This window comes from Mesoplodon mirus (genome assembly GCF_964341445.2).
Source record: "Mesoplodon mirus genome assembly, chromosome: 19".
Lineage (NCBI taxonomy): Eukaryota > Metazoa > Chordata > Mammalia > Artiodactyla > Ziphiidae > Mesoplodon > Mesoplodon mirus.
The window spans coordinates 17,587,578-17,608,681 of NC_138995.1; the positions used below are offsets into that span (position 1 = coordinate 17,587,578).

At 37.9% G+C, this 21,104-nt stretch overlaps 1 protein-coding gene across 10 annotated transcripts in view; it reads right to left on the reverse strand.

The window, feature by feature from the left end:
• The window catches only part of NFAT5 (nuclear factor of activated T cells 5), a 207,033-nt gene that overhangs the window by 102,590 nt on the left and 83,339 nt on the right, over window positions 1-21,104 (reverse strand). For 4 of the 10 annotated variants that reach the window (XM_082606977.1, XM_082606971.1, XM_082606979.1 and 1 more), the window contains exon 3: window positions 5,221-5,347. The exons of the other annotated variants lie outside the window; for them this stretch is intronic. The gene's annotated coding sequence lies outside the window, so the exon portion shown is untranslated. The remainder of the gene's footprint in view (window positions 1-5,220; window positions 5,348-21,104) is intronic. 10 annotated transcript variants of the gene reach the window in all.

The following is a 21,104-nucleotide window of genomic DNA, read 5'->3' on the forward strand; positions in this document are numbered from 1 at the left end:
TCTTCTTAGTTATAAAATTTTCCCAAGAAAAAAAAGGTATTATGCTTTAAATGTCTTTCATTAAACAAACTGGAAAGCTAAAGTTTAGAGTCCTACAATTACAGTAAGTAGCACAGCAACGATTTGAATCCAGATCTGTTCTGACTCCAAAGCCTAAGCACTTAACCAAAACATTATAGGATGGTCTGGGTGTGGCCTTATCTAATTACATGTGGGTAGTCTTATTTAGTTACTCCATTCTCAAGATGAAGCTAAAAGATGCACATCTGAAGGATTCCCTCGAAATTTAACAGCAGGACAAATTTAAAAGGAAAAGTCAAATTTAAGTGCTTAGGGCTTCCCTGGTGGCGCAGTGGTTGAGAGTCCGCCTGCCAATGCAGTGGACATGGGTTCATGCCCCGGTCTGGGAGGATCCCACATGCCACAGAGCAGCTAGGCCCGTGAGCCATGGCCGCCGAGCCTGCACGTCCAGAGCCTGTGCTCCGCAACGGGAGAGGTCACAACAGTGAGAGGCCCGTGTTCCGCAAAAAAAAAAAAAAAAAAAAAAATTTAAGTGCTTAGAATAGTGCTCACCATAGACAAAACACGACATAAGTATTAACTATTATTACTCACAGGAAATAACCATACTACTACAGAAAAAAAAGTATCCATAGTGTTCTTTTCTTTTTTTTTTTTTGCGGTACGCAGGCCTCTCACTGTTGTGGCCTCTCCCGTTGCGGAGCACAGGCTCCAGACGCGCAGGCTTAGCGGGCATGGCTCACAGACCCAGCCGCTCCACGGCATGTGGGATCTTCCCGGACCGGGGCACAAACCCATGTCCCCTGCATCGGCAGGCGGACTCTCAACCACTGCGCCATCAGGGAAGCCCCATGGTGTTCTTTATAGTGATGTTTATAACGGTTAAAAAGTTTAAAAAAAAAAAGCCCATCATCAAAGATTGGCTGATTGAAGTATAATTTGTTATTACGCTATGGAATACAGTCAGCTCTCAGGATCCCCAGGTTACACCATCACTGGATTTAACCAACCACAGTTAAAAAAAAAAAAAAAAAAATCAAGAAAGTTCCAAAAAGCAAAACTTTAATTTGCTACAGACTGGTAACTATTTACATAGCATTTACATTATATTAGATATTAAAAGTAACCTAGAGATGATTTAAAGTATATGGGAGGATATGTGTAGGTTATATGCAAATACTAGCTATTTTACATAAGGGACTTGAGCATTTAATTTTGGTATCCTTGGGGGTCCTGGAACCAATCCCTGGTGGATATTGAGCGACTACTGTACTTTGCAGCTATTATAATAATTATAATAGATCTATACATAATAATATCAGGAAGCAGATAAGAAAACAGGATGTACTATATCCCAATTATGCAGAAATGTACAAATAAGTAGATGCGTACACATACATAGAGTACAGAGAGATATGGCTGAAAGAATAATTAACATGTTAATGGTGGTCATATCTAGACACAATGGGCTTTCATGTGATTCTTCCTTGTTTTGTACCTTTCTATATTAAAAAAGTTCAAGATACACAAATATATAAATACATATTAATTATATAGATTAAACGTAAGGCAGCATTAACAGTGAAAAGAAACACAAATGAAAAAGACCAATGGATGATAACTTCAAGGAATAGATGAGGTTGTACCTTGAAGAATTCCTTTACCCCGCCCTTATTGTTTTTCTAACATATTCATCCTATTAATCATGCCCAGTCCTCAATAACCGTAACCACTCATCTTCAATATTCCTGAATCATAGTGTCGATTCTTTTTTTTTTTTTTTTTTAATTTATTTTTGGCTGCATTGGGTCTTTGTTGCTGTGTGCAGGTCTGGTTGCAGCGAGCGGGGGCTACTCTTCGTTGTGGTGCCCGGGCTTCTCATTGCAGTGGCGTCTCTTGTTGCGGAGCATGTGCTCTAGGCGCGCGGGCTTCAGTAGTTGTGGCATGCGGAATCAGTAGTTGTGGCACGCAGGCTCTAGAGTGCAGGCTCCGTAGTTGTGGTGCACGGGCTTAGCTGCTCCGTGGAATGTGGGATTTTCCCAGGCCAGGGCTTGAACCCGTGTCCCCTGCATTGGCAGGTGAATTCTTAACCACTGTGCACCAGTGAAGTCCTGGTCAATTCTTTTTTTTTTTTTTTTAAGAAGATGTTGGAGGTAGGAGTTTATTAATTAATTTATTTATTTTTGCTGTGTTGCGTCTTCGTTTCTGTGTGAGGGCTTTCTCTAGTTGTAGCAAGTAGGGGCCACTCTTCATGGTGGTGCGCGGGCCTCTATCACGGCCTCTCTTGTTGCGGAGCACAGGCTCCAGACGCGCAGGCTCAGTAGTTGTGGCTCACGGGCCTAGTTGCTCCACGGCATGTGGGATCCTCCCAGACCAGGGCTCGAACCCATGTCCCCTGCATTAGCAGGCAGATTCTCAACCACTGCGCCACCAGGGAAGCCCCTGGTCTAATCTTTTATGGAGAAAATAAAAACACACAGACTAGTACTACTATGAATTCATGATTTTCCTCAGAGTAGCTCAGGAAATCTTTTTTTTTTGGCCATGCCACACAGCTTTCAGGATCTTAGTTCCACCACCAGGGATCGAATCGGCACCCCTGGCAGTGAAAGCAGGGAGTCCTAACCACTGGACAGCCAGAGAATTTCCTCAGCTCCCCCATCTTAAAGCCACCAACCTCTATCTATCATTCTTGGCAAATGAGTGTTTATTGCTCGAGAGAGAAAACAGGCAGGCTATAAGGCATGAATTCCCCATACTTCCTTTCCCAGACACAAATTATCCTTACCTGTGTCCCTTTAGGTCCAAGAGAAGAAGCAATCCTATGTACTACATCCCTTTTTCTTCCTTGGTCCTTGAAAAGTTTCTTCTATTAATAAATTCCTATCCTTCATCTTCAACTCCCTCATTCCACAAGATTCCTATTCCTACTGTATCTCTTTCTAGCTTCCACTTTCCTTCACAACCACACTTAGTACAACAGTTGTCTTCACTAGCTACCTCTATTTTATCTACTTACAATTATTACTCAACCTACTACTACTTGGCTTCTGTTCCCACTAGTCCATTAAAATTTCTCTGTCACCAATAAACTCCTAACTGACTTATCTGCAACTTCTGACTCTACTACTGGAAACCCTTCTCTCCATTATCTTCTATTTCTTTTCTTTCCTCTTTGATTCCTCTTTAGTCTACTACTTTTTCCATTCCCCTTAAATATTTTGGGTGTTTTCCCCAGGGAAATGAGTCCTCAACCACCTTCTTTCCTATTTTTCTCCCTTGATTATTAATTTCAACTTGAACCATAACTGCATGATATTCATAAGTTGACGATTATCATTGTTTGCTTCCAGTTCCAGACTGTTAGATATAAATACTGACTCAGTATCTTCATCTGGATACTTAATATAGACGTTTCATCCTTAATGTGTCTAAAACCAATCTCTTCATGTACTTCTCCCCCACCCCACCAGAGTCTTTACCATCTCGTTAAATGAGAACTCCATTCTTCCAGTTTGCTCAGTTCAAAAATGTTGGTTATCATCTTTCACTTTTCTTTTTCTCTCACACTCCACACCTAATCCGTGAGCAATTCCTATCTGCTTTTCCTACCAAATATATCCAGAACTCCACCTCTTCTTGCTACCTCCACTACCACAATCCTGGTCTACTTGTCTCACCTGGACTAATGCAAGCGCCTCCTAAATGAATTACTATTTCACTCCTATAGTTTGTTATCTACACTGTAGCCTGAATCATCCATTTAAAACCTAATTCGGATCACTCCTCAGCTCCCATGTCAGAGTAAAACCTAAGGTCCTTACATGATCTCAGCACACCAACATCTCTCTCTACAACTCTCCTCGTTACCCACTCTGCTCCAGCCATGCTGGCCTCCTTACTAGTAGTTTCTTGAACATGCCAAGCACCTTCCCAATCTCAAATCCTCTGAACTTACTATTACTCCATCTGGAAAATTCTTTCCCTAGATATTACCATAGCTTACTCCCTCAATTCCTTCAGGTCTCTGTACAAATGAGGTACCACTTCTTTGAGGCACTCTGACCACCCTATATAAAATAGCACCCACTAGCACTTTATTATCCTTCCTAATCCTGCTTTGCTTTTTTCACTCCCTGCATTTTTTTAAAATCGAGATATAATTTACATAACAAAAGGGCACCCTTTAAACTGTACAGTTCAGTGGTTTGAGTTTATTCACAAAGTTTTACAGTCATCACCACTACCTAAGATTCCAGAACACTTTCATAACCCAAAAAGAAACTACATATCCATTAGCAAGTCATTCCCCACTCCCTCATGCCCCAAATCCCTGGCAACCACTGACTTTCTCTCTCTATGGATTTGCCTGATCTTACCCTCTGACATTTGATATTTATTTATTTATTTATTTATTTATTTATTTATTTATTTATTTTTTGGCGGTATGCGGGCCTCTCACTGTTGTGGCCTCCCCCTTTGCGGAGCACAGGCTCCGGATGCGCAGGCCCAGCGGCCATGGCTCACGGGCCCAGCCGCTCCGCGGCATATGGGATCCTCCCAGACCGGGGCACGAACCCGTATCCCCTGCATCGGCAGGCGGACTCTCAACCACTGCGCCACCAGGGAGGCCCGATAATTATTTATTGTCTCTTTCCAACTACCAGAATATAAACTGGTGAAGGCAGGAACTTTGTTTTCTTTAATTCTGTGTCCCCAGCATCTAGATTAGTGCTTGGTACATAGTAGGTGCTCAATATCCCACAAGAGTCTTAATTTCAACATATCCAAAATGGAACTCATTATCTTCTGCTGCCTTATTTTTAGCATGAAACTATTTTGATGTAGCACTTACCAAACTATGTTGAAATTGTGTCTGTCTGCCCTATTAACAATGGTAAGCCTCTTTAAAGCACTGAGCACAAAATATATTGAATAAATGGCCACCTCCCCAAATATCTTAATATTCAGTATATTAACAACCTAAATTTATGCTTAAAAATTAACTAAATACCATTATGGCAACAAATCATAATTTCCACCCCTCCATTCCTACTTTCTCCCTAACATCTTCTCTAGACAACAGAGATAACTATTAAGTCTATCAAGGGTAACCCTCACTTACTTATTTATCCTCTATTAACTTTGGGTCCAAGACCTACTTTAGAACACGTTGGAGGAAGATTAACCCACACATACCAGAGTAGGGAAGCCAGAGTAGAAATGGTTGCAAAAGAATCTCATAGCCAGAGCTGATCTCCAAGATTCACCATGGTGAAGAGTGCAGAGTTACCTGTTTTCAACTATTAGGATCATGTGACCTTCACTGTACAAAGAAAACACAAGACATATGTAATAACTGTATAAAATATCACTAGTTGACTATGATATCTCTATCACATTTATTCAGCTTTCTATGATACCTGAGGGTCTCTTCTCTGCATCGTGTTGCTGATTCAGGTTCTTATCATATCCAGCCTTGGTTTACCACATCTTGCACAGCTATACCTTTTCCCTCCCTTATTCTACTCTTCCCCAATCTCTAGCTCTGTGATCCAGCTATACTGAATTTCTTTCAATCCTCCAACATACTAAGCTCTTGCTCATCTCCAAATTTTCCAGTATGATAGTCTCCCCTTTGCCTAAAACATTCTTCCTCCAACACAGCCCCTCCACCTTCACCTGATGAATTTTTATAATTTCAGGACTGAGTTTGGATGTCACCTTCTATCAAAAGCCCCTCTCTGATTCCCTGGCACATTGGTACCTTCTAATGTCCCACTTCATCAATCTGTATTTCCCTTTCAGAGCACTTAGCATACTATTTTTAACGGATTATTTATTAGTCTGTCTCCCCAACTAGAAGGTAAGCTCAGTTAGGGCAGGAATCATATTTTTGTCTTTTACTATTATATGTGCAGTCAGTAAATAAATGATCTTGGCCAAGGTTACAGAAAAAAAAAAGGAACAGATCAGAAGTCAGAATACCTTTTTTTTTTTGCGGTATGCGGGCCTCTTACTGTTATGGCCTCTCCCGTTGCGGAGCACAGGCTCTGTACGCGCAGGCTCAGCGGCCATGGCTCACGGACCTAGTTGCTCCGCGGCATGTGGGATCTTCCCGGACAGGGGCACGAACCCGTGTCCCCTGCATTGGCAGGCGGACTCTCAACCACTGCGCCACCAGGGAAGCCCCAGAATACCTTTTTTAAACCTAGCTGTTCTACTGATTAACAGTGCCAACTTGGGCAAGTCTCTTAATCATTTGGGGTTTTGGTTTTATCATCTATAAGATGTAGATGATAACTATACCTCTTAGGTGCAGAAAGATTAAATGAAGTAATGTATATCAAAGTGCTCTACAAAGCTGTGGGTGAAGTGTAATACAAAACTAATGTAAGCTATCCACTTGCCCACTCTCCTATAATAGAAATAATCCTACTTGTTGTTTATCATAACATGGTAAGTCAGTCTATTAAAGTTAAAAGGAACTTTTCGCAAAATGAAATCAGATTTGGAAGATATACTAGAAGCAGAATAGTTCTAATTCCAGCTCTTAGCAGTTTCAACTAACAAGCAGTAGATTTTTTTGAACCTATTAGTCAAGTGCTAATAGGTTAATGAACAACTAGGTAGACTGGAATAAATTCAGCCCTCTAACAGCTACAGCTGAAAATAGCACCTGGGAAAAAAGTTCTAACATGAAAACAGGTTAAAATGCAAGTTTTTATATTTAAAAAATGCTGATAATCTTATATTCTTATCCTGTACCAAAAAATGTCATAGTTTCTTATAATAATAAACTCATTTCAATTTACCATTTTCCTTCTCTAATTTGCTTCCTTTTCCTCATCCTATTCTACACACCTGCCAGTTTTAGGATTACAACCTTTATATCTATATTCTCAAAATTACTTTATTAAAAATGTAACTGTGCTGTAATACCAGAGGTGAATTAAAGTTATTGCAAATGCCATTCCAGTCTCCTTCTTAGATGTTATGTTTCACTATAACATCTTCTATAAAGACAGAGAGATATAGGAGCTCAGTAAGAGTCACATTTTTAAAAACTTGACCAGTTAAAATAAAATTCTGACTAAGATTTGTTGTTTAGGGACTTCCCTGGCGGCACAGCGGTTAAGACTCCGCACTTCCACTGCAGGGGGCACGGGTTGGATCCCTGGTAGGGGAACTAAGATCCTGCATGCCGTGTGGTGCAGAAAGATTGAATTCATTTATTCATATTTAGTAAAGGTATACACATATCTATAATCTTCAAAACCCATTGGTAACCTAAAACTAGCTTATTCATTTTTGGCACTAATATAACTAGAAAAAAATGTAGTTAAATCTGGCATTTTCTCAACTCTTCACAAAAAAATAAAATTACCATTAATTTTGAATTTTAAAACTATGTCTGTCAAATACCCATTTCAGTGTTCAAGACTGACCTCAGGTGTCACATACCCTGTGCAGCGTTCTCTGATCCTTTATGGACAGTGTTAAGGATTCCCTCTTCTCCACTTGCATAATATCCCATATTTCTATTAAAGCACATACTGCATTACTTTAAACTTGACTAATTTTATTTTCTCTCAACTGTGAACTTCACTAGAGTGATTTCCTCTTATATTGTGTCCTTAGTCCAGTAGAGGAGCTAAATAAATGTTGAATGAATGTTTAAATTAATTGTTGGTCTATCAGGTTGACAGTGTTAGTGAAGAGGGGATGGCATAGTTAAAAATACTGAGCTTGTGAGTGTGACATATGTATGGCATCAAACAAGTATGACCAGGAGAAGATAACTTGTCATATATTTTGTAACCCAGACTACCTTTCTCTACCAGAGTATTTGGTTTTGTTTGATTGATTTCAGGCAGAAATGGCAGCAAAAGTGAGATGAGAGGGAGGCGGATGTAGATTACCTTTTTACAATCATGTATCCAAATATGAAGTTGTGAAAGAAGCTTGTTTTCTTTGATATATTCATTTCTTTGGAAATTGCAATTTTAAAGGTAAAATTACTAGTTATGGAATTGAATATTTGGATTACATAGTAATTAACTATTAAATTTTTAGTGAAAGTGTGTGCACGTATGCCTCTATGTACTTTTTGGAACAATCTTGAATTTATAAAACAGTTGTGAGTACAGTGCAAAGAACTTTCTTCCTTCTTTTTTCCTGAACCATTTGAGAGTAAGTTGCCAACATGATGCCACATCACCTTCGAATACTTTAGTATGTATTTCCAGCAAACAAGGATATTCTTCAAAATATTTTCTCCCATTCCACAGGTTGTCTTTTTTTTTTCTATGGTTTCCTTTGCTGTGCAAAAGCTTTTAAGTTTAATTAGGTCCTGTTTATTTTTTGTTTTTAATTCCACTACTCTAGGAGATGGATCCAAAATAATACTCCTGCAATTTATGGCAAATAGTGTTCTGCCTATGCTCTCCTCTAGGAGTTTTATAGTACCTGGTCTTATATTTGGGTCTTTAATCCATCTTGAGCTTATTTTTGTATATGGTGTTAGAGCACGTACTAATTTCATTCTTTTTTTTTTTTTTTTTGGCTGCGTCGGGTCTTCGATGCTGCGCGTGGGCTTTTCTCTAGTTGCAGTGAGCAGGGGCTACTCTTCGTTGCATTGCACGGGTTTCTCACTGCGGTGGCTTCTCTTGTTGAGGAGCATGGGCCCTAGAGCATGTGGGCTTCAGTAGTTGTGGCTCGCGGGCTGTAGAGCGCAGGCTCAATAGTTGTGGCACACAGGCTTAGCTGCTCCACGGCATGTGGGATCTTCCCGGACCAGGGATCGAACCTGTGTCCCTTGCATTGGCAGGAGGATTCTTAACCACTGCGCCACCAGGTAAGTCCCTAATTTCATTCTTTTACATGTAGCTGTCCAGTTCTCCCACCACCACTTACTGAAGACACTGTCTTGTCTCCACCGTATATTCTTGCCTAACTTCTCGTAGATTAATTGACCATAAGTGCATCGGTTTATTTCTGGGCTTTCGATCCTGCTCTATTGATCTATATGTCTGTTTCTGTGCCACCACTATACTGTTTTAAAAATGAAAACACAACGATCTACTTTTATCTTAATCCTATAAAGCACATGTAAAGTACTCAAGATCTGTGGATCTTTGGAGTTTGAGATGATAACAAGCTTATAGCCACTTTACCAATTTTTGACAGAAAAACATCAATGACAACTAATTACCACATTTCATGCAAAAGAAAATAATTATAATTTCCCTTTTTAGGAAATTTTAAATCAATTAGGAGGAAAATGAAGACTCCTATAGCAAATTTAGCAAAGGATAAGAACAGACAATTCAAAAAGATACACAATAGCCAATATATACAGGAAAAATATTCAATTTTAATGGCTAAAAGAATAAGATAGCATAGCACATAAAACTGTAATAGTCTTTAAAAAATAATACTTGGTGCTGGCAAAGGTTCCAGGAAATTGGTATTGCTAATGGATATAAACTGGTAAAACCTTTTTGGAGGCAATAAGGCAACAGGGTCATTGTATTTCAAATGTGTACATGCTTCTTCCCAGTAATTATACTTTTATAAATTTAAATTAAGAAAAAAAATAGTTAAGTTTGCAAAGATATGCATACACAAAAATGCTCTATGCAGCATTGTTTATAAACATGAAAACCAGAAACATCCTAAATGTCATCAATAGAGTAGTTAAATAAATGACGGCAATGATGGTACATCCATATTATGAAATATAATGTAGCTATTAAAAATAAAAACACAGATCTATTTGGACCACAGAAAACATCTATAACATATTGTTGATTAAAGGAATCAGGCTATTAACAGTAAAAAAAAACCATATAAAAATAATCCCATTTACATAAAAAATATATATATGCATAGAAATATAATAGTGGTTATCTATGAGAGGTGGGATCTTTTGCAACTTTTATTCTTTGTATTTGTTATATTGTTTGAAGTCTTTATAATTAAAAAAAAAGCTACATTATGTTCCATTTATTAACCTAGAGTGGTGTCCAAAACATTCTAAGAAAAAAAACACAATATTCTATTTTAGAAAAAAATAAATGTAAAATGTCCACATTGCACAGAAAAGAATACAGAATGACATACTGTATGTCAAAATGTGAACAGTTGTTATCTCTGCATGGTAGGATTATATATTATTTTCCTTTTCTACTTTATATGCTTTATACGTCATACAATAACCTACCTTTTTTGTAATAAGCATAAAAAGTATAATTGTATTATAATCTGAAAAAATTAAGCTTTTAATTTTTAAAAAATTTCTATTAAAAATATCTTAAACACCCCAAAAGAATAACTTGTCCTAAAAAATTAACATTCTTTCCTTCAATATATCTTCGACTTTTCCTCAAAATATCCAGAGAAAATTGGAGATTCACATTCAAATAATGTTCAAAAGCACTAGCATAATGAAAACCATTATTTCATATAAACTTCATAATAACCCTGTTAGATAAAGAGGAAATGAGGATAAAAGGATAAAGAGAAATACAACTAGCAAAATGTGAAACAGGTGTTTAAAATACTGTTTCTTTTTTTTTTTAAAGAGCTTTAACAAGCCATTTAAAATATATATATATGGGCCTCCCTGGTGGCGCAGTGGTTGAGAGTCCGCCTGCCAATGCAGGGGATACGGGTTCGTGCCCCGGTCTGGGAGGATCCCATATGCCGCGGAGCGGCTGGGCCCGTGAGCCATGGCCGCTGGGCCTGCGCATCCGGAGCCTGTGCTCCGCAACGGGGGAGGCCACAACAGTGAGAGGCCCGCATACCGCAAAAAAAAAAAAAAAAATATATATATATATATATATATATATATATTTATTAATTTATTTATTTTGGCTGCGCCGGGTCTTAGTTGTGGCCCGTGGGATCTTTAGTTGCGGCATGCGTGCGGGACCTAGTTCCTCGACCAGGGATTGAACCCGGGCCCCCTGCATTGGGAGTCAAGAGTCTTAGCCACTGGACCACCAGTGAAGGCCCAATACTGTGTTTCCTAACTATAAATTCTGTACTTTTCCCCCCACCACAAAGGTACCTCTAGATTAACTGAATTGCAAATAAAATACAAAAGTAAGTTAATTTTTCCACAGAAGCCAGTCTGGTACCAACTATCTAAAGCTTTCTCCCTTCGTCTTATTCTCCCAGAATAAGAAAATGGAGCCTTAAAAAACAGACACTCTGGACAATACAATCATTAGTAAAGAAGAGATGGCCGGCAGCACAGTTTCTCTTGCACTGGCACAAATTCTTGTTTTCAAACCCAAGAAACTTTGGTACTCTTATAATTCCTAAAGTCAGATATATCAAGAAACCACCCAAAGAAATATGGCCATAAACACAGAAGGCCCAAAAGACCAATACTTATTCTGCTTTATTTAAGATGTGATGTCTTCCACTTTTTCTTTGGCACTAATGATAGTAAAATAAAGGTATATTTTTTATTCCTTTCGAAAAAATATGTAGAAACTATATTCCAGTAATAATAACATCAACTTAAGTAGCCTATGCTAGGCACCCATTCTAAGTACTTTACTTCTATTAACTCATTTAATTCTCATAGCCCTATGCTGTAAGCTCTATTATCAACAGCACCTTACAGATGAGGAAACTGAGGCAAAGAGAGGTCAATGAACTTGTCCAAGCTGTCACATAGCCAGTGTATAATATAACCTGAACCTGAACCCAGGCAGTCTTGCTCCAAGGCCCATATCTTTAGCCACTATACACACTGCCCTCTCCATATTATTAATATATTATTTTGGGAGAGAATATGGTAACAGAATGAGAAGAAAAGTTTTTTCAAATTGTCTTAATGTTTTTAAATTCTATATGGTCAGAGAACAAGAATATTGCTGTTGAACAAGAATACTGGCCCCATGGGACTTCCCTGGCAGTCCAGTGGTTAATTAAGACTCCATGGTTCCACTACAGAGGGCACGGGTTCTAGCTCTGGTGGGGGAACTAAGATCCCGCATACTGCATGGCACAGACAAAAAAGAAAAAAGGAAGAAAAAAAGAATACTGGCCCCACAAAATGGGATATGAAATGTTCCTATGTAGTTGGGCATTAGACCTTGGAACTGGATCCACTATAGAGAATAGAGCCTCATGACATAACTTCTGTGTGATCCTTATTTCAATGGAGAAACTGAGTGAGGCAATAGAGCACAACTACCTGACTGAAATGTTAGAAAACAACTCACCTTTGAGACAATGTCTCAAAGACTCAATGTCTTTTTATATCCTTGGCCCAAAGGCAGCCATTTAAAAATATGTTTAGCAAAACTGAAAAATAATTACAATGGGACAATCTTTTTTTTTTTTTTTCCAGTACACGGGCCTCTCACTGTTGTGGCCTCTCCCACTGCGGAGCACAGGATCCGGATGCGCAGGCTCAGTGGCCATGGCTCACGGGCCCAGTCGCTCTGTGGCATGTGGGATCTTCCCGGACCGAGGCACGAACCCACGTCGCCTGCATCGGCAGGCGGACTCTCAACCACTGCGCCACCAGGGAAGCCCCAATGGGACAATCTTTATCCTGTCAGGCTAAGGGGGGAAAAGGCTAGAAAAAGATATAGAATACAACTTGAAATTTACAGAACATTAAACTTAAAATATGACTGTCTAAACCACTTTAGAAGTTATTTTCTCCTTATAATCTTCTAACCTGAGACAAAATAACTGTGAACAACAACTTTCCAATATTTACCATCTGAAATTCAACTGAGTTTTATTTTAATGATACAAAGAAGAAATAATACTGTTCTGTAATGTGAAACACCTCTCCTGAAAAATCCTGAACTTTGACTAATATGGTTTTTTTGTTTTTAATAAATGCTCAAACCTAAAATTATTAGGAAACCATTCTGTTGTATATCATCACCTAATTGCCTAAAACAAGATTTGTCAATTTATTGGTTCATTCAGAATACTTGTATTAAGTCACCTGGTATTTAGCACTCATTAAAATCTGTACCGAGAAGACATACAAATGTCAAAGTAAGGAGCTCTTTAGATATCTGGGGTGTCAGAGTCACCTATGATGAAAGACAAAATACACAGAGAAAGAATAATGAAAAACAAAGTAACAAAGTATCAAAAAAAAAAAGAAAGAAAGAAAGAAAAAAGACAGTTCTCTTTTATTTCCTGGATTTGAAATTCAAGAGCCTTACCCTAAATCTCAAAGGAGAGATTTGAACCATCCTGAAGTTTCTAGTCAATCTTAGTTGAATACCAAAATTAGGGATATTGCTTTTTACTGTCTATTTATAGCTATTTTAACTCATAAAACTTTTTTACTCTCTTATTTTTATCCTATGAATTTCCAAGTTGAATTTCCTTTGAATTTTCAAGTTGAAGTTTTATCTACATTTAAGGATTTTTAGCAATCCAAATGTGGATTTGCTTATCCGTCCTATTATAGCACATCCACATTTGGTAGTTACAAAGGTACTGTTCTCACAGGACACACCATCTAGTCCCTTTATGAAGAGCTATGCTTACTACAATCCATAATCTCTGCAATATGCAATTAATGGACAAGTAGATGAACAATATCCTACTAAAAAGGAAGCAGGAAAAGAAGAGGTCCAACACACTGGGAAGGATCCTCCCTGTAACGCTCTGGTCTATCTTTGTTCCAGAACTAGACAGCAGTGAATATTCAAATAGTTCTTAATGGAAGAAGGCCTAGAACCGTTTTTTTCCCACCAATTTCCCTCTAAATTGGCATATCCAGTGGATATGCTCTCTTCTGGGCAATATTATAGGGTCCAAACTACAATGATTTTTCCAAAAGACCTTACTTCTCATAGTTCACTTTTTCTGTTTTATTTTGCTCATATAATAAATGACTGCTAAATTTCACTTTTAAATCTATTTGATTTGGGAGATTCCAAAATATAATTTGTTTCTATGTTGGTTGACAGTTGATGTTTCTGAAAAGTCCTAACAAGTTCAAGAAATACTAGTATAGATGTATAGGAGAACAAAGCACATCTAAATTTAAGGGAAAATGCACTTTGGGTTTACACACAAATAAGCAAACAAGTACGGTGAGAACACAATGACTCAGTAGCTATCTTTCAGCTCTAAGTTACCTTTCTATTTTTAGAATTAGCAGCCATCTCCCCTCTGAAGTTTGCCACCTCAAGCAGCCCATTGTAATTCCAACAAATGAGTAAAGGCAACCGTGATTACAGACCTAATCTTAAGCTTATAGGGTACTCGAGGAATCTATGATGCAATTAGTACTCGGTAAGAGCGCTAGTCATTCTACAAAAATTATTGTATAAATTACCAAAGTGCCTAATTTATACCTAAAACATTATTTATTCATAAAGCCTACTCATACACAGATTAATATGCCTTTACCAGTAAACATAGAAGTACTGGTCAAGATAAATTTAACTTCACTAAAGTGAAGTGATGTTCAACACTGAATCATGTTCAAGTTCTCTCACTTATTCTCAAACTTAAAACTTGAGCTGTGGCAATAATTTAAGAAAACATCCTTTTAAATAGAAAATATTTTAGTAGTTGAGGAGCATAACAAATCAAAGAAAAATAAATTAAGCACTTTCATGTTCACACAAGACAAATACTAAACTAGCCAGCAATGCCTTTTACTCAGGAACTCTGATGAATACAGTTATACCTATATTTAATCTAGCAGTATGTGAAATAGATGCATGTATATGTATATATGAATCACTTTGCTGTACACCTGAAACTAACACAACATTGTTAATCAACTATACTCTAAGACAAAAAGTTAAAATAAATAAATATATAAAAGATACTATTAAGAAAATGAAAAAAAAATCTAGCAGTTATCCAGGGTCCTCATTATCCTCTACTAATGTCTAATTAATAATACAAATACAAAGAGAACGTTTCAAGACAGTAGGGTTTATAGTTTCCACAGCTACAGAAGTGTATCTCACTTCCCTTATGCAGTTTTTCTTCCTCCTAGCTCACTGTCACAATTCTGTGACATTTATTAGAAAACTGCAATCCTCTTGCTACTATTAAATATAAACATTTGCTTTCAGGAAATCAACAAAATGAATCAACCATGCATATTAATAGTCAAAAAAATTTCCAAACTAAACGAGGTTAATCTACTTCATGAATTTTTCAGTCATCTGTAGTCTAATCTTGCTCATCAAAATTTCTTGATTATTCAAGACGTAGTACACTCAGTATTTAGATCATCCTATCTACATTTAAAGCACATTTAGATGATTTAGACAACTAAAATATACTGTGTTAAATGGGAAACTGAAAAAAGTCTCCCTTCCATGTGCCACCACACAATTACCTCTGTCTCAATAACTTTATTAAAAAAGTTAGTATATCTCAGTCTTAAAATTATTTTTTGTTTTTTTAACATTTTGTGGGTGTGGTAAAATATACATAAAATTTACTACTGTATCCATTTTTTAAGTCTACAATTCAATGGCATTAAGTTCATTCACAATGTTGTACAACAATCACCACTAGTATTCATTTCCAGAACTTTTTCATTGCCTCAAACATAAACTCTGTACCTATTGAAGAATAACTCCTCATTGCCCTCTCCCCATAGTCCCTGGTGACCACTATTCCACTTTCTGTCTCTATTCTAGATACCTCATGGAAACTTACAATATTTGTCCTTCTGTATCTGGCTTATTTCAATTAGCATATGTTTTCAAGGTTAATCCATGTTGTAAGATGATATCAGAATTTCATTCCTTTTTAAGGATGAATAATATTCCACTGTTATGTATATACCACATTTTATTTATCCATTCATCTGTTGGTGGACACTTAGCTTTTAGTACACTCAGAGTTGTGCAACCATCATCACAATACATTTTAGAATATTGGTATCACTCTCAAAAGAAACCCGGAGCCCTTTAACTATAATCCCCCTCACTCCCCTCCACCCCAGGAACTACTAATCTACTTTCTGCCTCTCTGGATTTGTCTATTCTGTAGATTTCATATAAATGGAATCATACAGTATGTGGTCTTTCATGATTGGCTTCTTCCACTAAGCATACTGTCAAGATTCATCCATATTCCTACATGTATCAGTAACTGATTCCTTTTTATGGCCAAATATTATTCCATTAAATGGATATACTACATTTTGTTTATCCATCCATTCATTAGTTGATGGACATTTGGGTTGTTTCCATACTTTGGCTATTATGAACAATGCTGCTCTGAACATACGTATACAAATATACACATATATTTTATGTGTACAGATGTTTTCATTTCTCTTGGGTATGTATCTAGAAGTGAGATTGCTGGATATGGTATAACTCTATGCTTAACTCTTTGAGGAACTATCAGATTATTTTCCAAAGTGGCTGTACTGTTTTACATTCCCACCAGCAGTGTGTGAGGTGATTTTTCCACATCCTTGCCAACACTTATTATTATCTGTCTTTTTGATTACAGCCATCCTAGTAGGTGTGAAGTGGTATCTCACTGTGGTTTTGCTTTGCATTTCCCCAATGACTAATGATATTGAAAATCTTTTTATATCTTCATCAATATTTAACATATTTTTATTGCATCAGTGCTTTTATTTTATTTTATTTTATTTTATTTTATTTTTTTGCGGTATACGGGCCTCTCACTGTTGTGGCCTCTCCTGTTGTGGAGCACACGCTCCGGACGTGCAGGCTTAGCGGCCATGGCTCACGGGCCTAGCCACTCCGCGCATGTGGGATCTTCCCAGACCGGGGCACGAACCCGTGTCCCCTGCATCGGCAGACGGACTCTCAACCACTGAGCCACCAGGGAAGCCCAGTGCTTTTATTTTAAAACATTTATATGTTTAGCAATATATTAAAGTCAATATGTTCTTAAATATAACAAATATATTTAATAGCACAAGCAGTATTTGGCTGCGATTAAACTAAATATACAGAAATAGTTGTCCTAATCAATAAAATGAAGTACAGTCAGACTCTTCATATTGTATTTGTTTATACCCAGTCACCTAAGTGTTTCTCTCATTTAACTGACATGTTTTTATTTAAATATAATCAATTCCTGTCCTCAAGAATGCCAATCAGGTGCAGCCACTACAGAAAATAGTATGAAGATTCATCAAAAAACTAAAAATAGAACTGCATGATCCAGCAATTCCACTTCCAGGTATTTACCTGAAGAAAACAAAATCACTGTCTTGAAAAGGTATCTGCACCCTCATTTTCACTGCAGCATTATTTACAACAGTCAAAACAAGGAAACAACTGAAGTGTCCATTAACAAACGAATGGATAAAGAAGATGTGATACACACACTCACGCACACACGCACGCACACACACACAAGAATATTACTCAGCCATAAAAAAGGAAATCTTGCCATTTAACACATGAATGGACCTTGAGGGCATTATGCTACGTGAAATAAGTCAGAGAAAGACAAATACTATATGATCTCACTTACATGAGTAATCAAAAATTTTTTTCTTCAAAATTGAACTAAAAGATACGGAGAACAGATTGGGGGTTGTGGGGGCGGGGGAAGGTGAGGGCTGTGAATGAAATGGGTGAAGGTGGTCAAGCTTCAAGAGAACCTTCTTATTTGAGTACTCCAGATTTAGTGAACAAATCCACCCCCATTTTCATCTGAATTACCTAAACCTTTGTCTTTACCAATTAAATAGCTCCAATTTTTTAAAGGTCTAGTTTCCACCTATAATCATTTTAATCCAATTATTATTCCAATTAAAGCTTTCTACATGGTTGTATATAACTAGAGCACAATCCTCTCACACTTCCAATACCATTCCTTCCTTCTTTACTGGATGTGGTATTCATTCATTCAAGCACCTTTTGTATATAAGCGCTTGTGCCAGATGCTAAGAGAATGTGAGGTATAGTCCCTGTCTGAGAAAAATACCATCCAGCATAACTTTTTAAACAAAACTGGACTTTACTAAATGTTCTTTATGGTTTACTGCGGCTTTAATTCCATGGCTGATTCTAATATTGTACAATTACTTTATTGTGGTTTCGGTTTCATTTCCTGAACACACGCATAATCTAGTACTTTAATACCAAAGCCTGGGCTTGCCTGGTGGCGCAGTGGTTAAGAATCCACCTGCCGATGCAGGGGACACGGGTTCGAGCCCTGGTCAGGGAAGACCCCCACATGCCACGGAGCAACTAAGCCCGTGGCCCACAACTACTGAGCCTGTGCTCTAGACCCGGCGAGCCACAACTACTGAGCCTGTGCCCTAGAGCCCACGAGCCACAACTACTGAGGCCTGCGTGCCTAGAGCCTGTGCTCCGCAACAAAAGAAGCCACTGCAGTGAGAACCCCACGCACCACAACGAAGAGTAGCCCCCACTCAACACAACTAGAGAAAGCCTGCGCATAGCAACGAAGCCCCAACACAGCCAAAAATAAATAAATAAAATAAACTTATTTTAAAAATATACTAAAGCTCTCTTAAGTTCTGAGAGACCTTTCTCCAAATTATTTCCATAATTTTATTAACACTTAAAAACAATGATTAAAAAGAATAAAATACTTAAATGTTTAAAAAGTGTAAAACTTATTCTCTGAAAGCTACAAAACACTGTTGAAAGAAATTAAAGACCTAAATTAAAGGAAACACATCCCATGTTCATAGAGGATAAGACTGAATACTATTAAGATGGCAATGCTCCTCAAACTGACCTACAGATTCAAGGCAATCGCTATTAAAATCACAGCTCTCTTTTTGGCAGATATTGAGAAGCTGATCCTAAAATTCAAATGGAAATTCAATGGACCCTGAATAGCCAAAACAATCTTATAAAAGAACAAAATTGGAACACTCACTCTTCCCAATTTCAAAGCTACAGTAATCAAGACAGTGTGTTAGTAGCATAAGAATAGACATATAGATGAATAGAAAAGAACTGAGAATCCAGAAATAAACCCATATGCCTATAGTCAACTGATTTTCAACAAGGTTGCCAAGACCATTCAAAGGGAAACAATAGTCTTTTCAACAAATAGTACTGGGGGCAATTGGATACACACATGCAAAAGAATGACACACCACAGACTGCACACCATAGACAAAAATTAACTCAAAATGGATCAAAGACCTAAATGTAAGAGCCAAGACTATAAAACTCCCAGAAGAAAACATAGGTGTAAATCTTTGTGACCTTGGATTAGGCAGCAGTTTCTTAAATATGACACAAAGCATAGGCAACAACAACAAAAAAGATAAAGTAGACTTCAAGAAAATTAAAAACATTTGTACATCAAAAGACACTACCAAGAAAGTGAAAAGACAGCTCACAGAACAGGATAAAATTTTGGCAAATCATATATCTAATAAGGGACTTGTATAAGGAATACATAAAGAACTCTTACAATTCAACAATGAAAAGACAAATAATTTTAAAATGAGCCAAGGGCTTCCCTGGTGGTGCAGTGGTTGAGAGTCCGCCTGCCGATGCAGGGGACGTGGGTTTGTGCCCCGGTCCGGGAAGATCCCACGTGCCGCGGAGCGGCTGGGCCCGTGAGCCATGGCCGCTGGGTCTGCGCGTCTGGAGCCTGTGCTCTGAGACGGGAGAGGCCGCAATGGTGAGGGGCCCGCATACCGCAAAAAAAAAAAAAAAAAAAAAAAAAATAGCCAAACCTTGAACAGACATTTCTCCAAAGAAGATATATTAATGGCCAATAAACATATGAAAAGATGCTCAACATCATTAGTCATTAGGTAAATATAAATCAAAACCACTGGAGACTGCTTCATACCCAACTAGAGATAGCTATAATCAAAAAGTTAAGAGTAAGTGTTGACAAGAATGTGGAGAAATCAGAACCCTCATACATTGCTGCTGAAAATGTGAAATGGTGCAGCCACTGCACAAAGCAGTTTGGCAGTTCCTCCAAAAGTTAAATATAGAGTTACCATATGATCCAGCAATTCCACTCCTTGGCATATACCCAAGAGAAATGAAACACCTGTACACACAAAAACTTCTACACAAACGTTCATGATAGCCAAAATAACCCAAATGTCCATCAACTAATAAATGAATGGATAAACATAGTAGTATGTATCCATCTAATGGAATATTATCCACCCATAAAAAGAAATGAAATACTGATACATGCTACAACATGAATGAACCTTGAAAACATTATGCTAAGTGAAACAAGAAGTCACAAAAGACCACATATTATATGATTTCTTTTATATGAAATGTCTAGAATAGGCAAATTCATAGAGACAAAAAGCAGATGAGTGGCTACCAGGAGCTGGGGATGTGGGAGGGAATGGGGAATGACTGCTAAATGAGTAAGGGGTTTCTTTTTGGGGTGATGAAAATGTTCTGGAATTATATACTGGTGCTGGTTACACAACACTGTAAATGGACTATAACTCACTGAATTATACACTTTAAAACTGTTAAAATGGGGACTTCCCTGGTGGCGCAGTGGTTAAGAATCCACGTGCCAATGCAGGGGACACGGGTTCGATCCCTGGTCCAGGAAGATCCCACATGCCATGGAGTAACTAAGCCAATGTGCCACAACTGCTGAGCCTGCGCTCTAGAGCCCGCAAGCCTCAACTACTGAGCCCATGAGCTGCAACTACTGAAGCCCGTGCACTCTAGGGCCTGCATGCCACAACTACTGAGTCTGTGTGCTGCAGCTAATGAAGCCCACGCGCCTAGAGCCCGTGCTCCACAACAAGAGAAGCCACTGCAACGAGAAGCCCATGCACCTCAACGAAGAGTAGCCCCTGCTCACCGCAACTACAGAAAGCCCACACACAGCGACAAAGACCCAATGCAGCCAAAAATTAAAAAAAAAAAAAAAAAAAAAATTTTAACTGTTAAAATGATAAAATTTATGTTCTATGAACTTCACCTCAATTAAAATAAAAAGATAATCAGGAACCAAGTCTTTAAGAATGTGGATTTCACCCTAAAGCCCATGGACACCATTATAGGATTTTTAAGTAAGCAATATGATTAGATTTGTATTTTAGGAAGATTAATCCTGCACAACATAGTGCT